A 3195-nucleotide genomic window follows, 5' to 3' on the forward strand; every position below is an offset into this window, starting at 1 on the left:
TTGATTGATCTGTGGATGTTGAACCACACTTGCAGCCCAGGAATAAATCCCACTTGGTTGTGGTGAATACTCCTTTTAATGCAGTGTTGGATCCTATTAGCTAGTATCTTGGTGAGAATTTTTCCATCCATGTTCATCAGGGATATTACAGGGTCTGTAATACTTTTTAGTGAGGTCTTTGGTTTGGGGATCAAGGTAATGCTGGCTTCCTAGAAAGAGTTTAGAAGTTTTCCTTCCATTTCTATTTTTTGAAACAGTTTCAACAGAATAGGTATTAATTCTTCTTTAAATGTTTGGTAGAATTCCGCTGGGTGGTCATCCGGCCCTGGATTGTTGTTTGTTGGGAGATTTTTGATTACTGATTCAATTTCTTTGCTGGTTATAAATTTGATCAGGTTTTGTATTTCTTCCTGCTCCAGTTTTGGTAGTTTATATGTTTCTAGGAATGCATCCATTTCTTCCAGATTGCCCAATTTGTGGGCATATAATTGCTCATAATATTTTCTTAAAATTGTTTGTAATTTTTTGCTATTGGTTGTGATCTCTCCTCTTTCATTTATGATTTTATTTTTGGGGGTTCTCTCTCTTTTCTTTTTGATAAGTCTGGTTAGGGGTTTATCAAGCTTATTAATTCTTTCAAGAATTTAATTTCAGCTGTTAGTTTTGTTGATTTGTTCTACTATTTATTTTATTTCTATATCATTGATTTCTGCTCTAATCTTTATTATTTTCTCTTCTGCTGGATTTAGGCTTTATTTCCTGTTCTTTCTCCAGCTCCTTTTGGTGTAAAGTTAGATTATGTATTTAAGACTTTTCTTGTTTTTTAAGGAAGGCCTGTATTGCTATATACTTCCCTCTTCAGAACACCTTTGCTAATCACAAAGGTTTTGAACTATTGTGTTTTCATTTTCATTTGTTTCCATGTATTTTTTAAAATTCTTTAGTTTCCTGGTTGACCCATTCATTCTTTAGTAGGATGCTCTTTAACCTCCATGTATCTGTGGTCCTTCCAATTTATTTCTTGTGGTTGACTTCAAGTTTTAAAATATTGTGGCCTGAAAGTATATGTGTGGTATTATCTCAGTCTTTTTGTACCGGTTGAGACCTGATTTGTGACCCAGTATGTCATCTATTCTGGAAAAAGTTTCATGTGCATTAAAAAAATATGGAATGCTTCATGAATTTGCATGTCATCCTTGCATAAGATACTAATCTTCCCTGTATTGTTCCAATTTTAGTAAATGTGCTGCCAAAGTGAGGACTGTTGAATGCTTTTTAACTGTTTAATTTTCTGAAATACTTTATCTAAGTATTAAGTGACAATCTTGTCTACTCTTTGTTTTAAACCCCCTTTTTGTTCATCTTCGTTTTGTCAAATAATAGTTTAATTCAAAGCAAAAAGCCAGAGAAGGGCAAATTGCTATTATTTTTCCTTCCCTTGGATTCTTCACTGAATTCAATTATAATTGTGGCTAATTCTCAAGTGTTTGCCCTGATATTTGCCCTTCGGTAACTATAAAGCAGATGCTGAAATATTAAATCATGTGTAAAAACAGCTTACAGAAATTACAAAGAAATTTCTGCCAAATGATACATTTGGAATTGGAGACTTTGGAGCTTTCCTGTTGGCACTGGAGTTGAAGTCCTGACAGGAAAATGTCGTCTGACCTTGGCCTTTCTTTCCCATATTCTGGAATCAGTTCTGTTATGACATCATTACTTGTGCAGCAAAAACTACTAAGCTTTTGGGTGAGCTCTGTATACTACATGCCAGAGTTATTTCCTATGATTGATAGTTGGAGTTTAGTGAAGAAAGATTTTATTTCATTGTTTTCTTAATTTTATCATCATGAAACAAATACATGCTTCCATATTACAAGAGTCAACACCAAGTAGGGAAGTTTTAAGACAGGTTGGTTTCAGTATATTATTGATGAAGCCAAAGAACCTCCTAAATCCCTATACTTTTAGCAAATTTGCTTCACCTGGAGAAAGTGGGGTCCATAAGCTCTTATGACTTGTTTCTCGACATTGGCTGGTTCTCTCATTGGCCATAAGGGAGTTCAGAGTATGAGAATTTGCTAGCACATACCATTAGTCTTGGACCCACAGGAATCAATGGGTGCTTAGGACAAACGATATACAAATAAATATTTTGCTAATTTTTATATTTGCATGTGTTGCCTCAATAGACGATATTAGAAAAATGGCAACATATAGGTGATTCTATAGGTTAGAAGGTAGGTTCATAGTTTAACAACTTGAGTCATAAATATTCAGTATCATCAACTTCTCTAATTAGCAGTGAGAAGTGCTGTATAAAATATAGTCTGAACAACAATGTGTTTTAAGTCTAAGTGACTGGTTTTGTATATTCATTAATTAATACTGAATCATTGCTTAAAGGGATATTCATAGTTCTGATTTTATGTTATCTTTCCTTGATCAAAGAAGGAAGCTGTATATGTTTTGTTTCCTATTTTCTATGGAGAAAAGAAAGACCTTTTTAAAAAGAAGATTCCATAACCCCTTACTAGCTGCATGGGAAAAATTCTTTTTTTTTTAAATTTTTTATTGTTATGTTAATCACCATATATTACATCATTAGTTTTTGGTGCAGTGTTCCATGATTCATTGTTTGTTCATAACACCCAGTGCTCCATGCAGAACGTGCCCTCCTCAATACCCATCACCAGGCTAACCCATCCCCCCACCCCCCTACCCTCTAGAACCCTCAGTTTGTTTTTCAGAGTCCATCATCTCTCATGGTTCGTCTCCCCCTCTGACATACTCCCCTTTTCTTCCTCTCCTGTTATCTTCTTCTTTTCCTTTTTTCTTAAAATATGTTGCGTTATTTGTTTCAGAAGTACAGATCTGTGATTCAACAGTCTTGCACAATTCACAGCGCTCACCGTAGCACATACCCTCCCCAATGTCTATCACCCAGCCACCCCATCCCTCCCACCCCCAACCACTCCAGTAACACTCAGTTTGTTTCCTGAGATTAAGAATTCCTCATATCAGTGAGGTCATGTGATACATGTCTTTCTCTGATTGACTTATTTCACTCAGCATAACACCCTCCAGTTCCATCCACGTCGTTGCAAATGGCAAGATCTCATTCCTTTTGATGGCTGCATAATATTCCATTGTGTATATATACCACCTCTTCTTTATCCATTCATCTGTCGATGG

The 3195-nt window shown here is 35.5% G+C and overlaps 1 non-coding gene across 1 annotated transcript; it reads right to left on the reverse strand.

Moving 5' to 3' along the window:
• Positions 1 to 1159: 1159 nt before the first annotated feature.
• Positions 1160 to 1262, reverse strand: LOC112808065 (U6 spliceosomal RNA). The gene has a single exon (XR_003204253.1). It is a non-coding gene; the product is annotated as a U6 spliceosomal RNA (small nuclear RNA).
• Between the last annotated feature and the right edge of the window lie 1933 nt (positions 1263 to 3195).

Source organism: Callorhinus ursinus, unplaced genomic scaffold (assembly GCF_003265705.2).
Source record: "Callorhinus ursinus isolate GAN/ISIS: 27379988/994484 unplaced genomic scaffold, GSC_fseal_2.0 scaffold32, whole genome shotgun sequence".
NCBI classification, from domain to species: domain Eukaryota; kingdom Metazoa; phylum Chordata; class Mammalia; order Carnivora; family Otariidae; genus Callorhinus; species Callorhinus ursinus.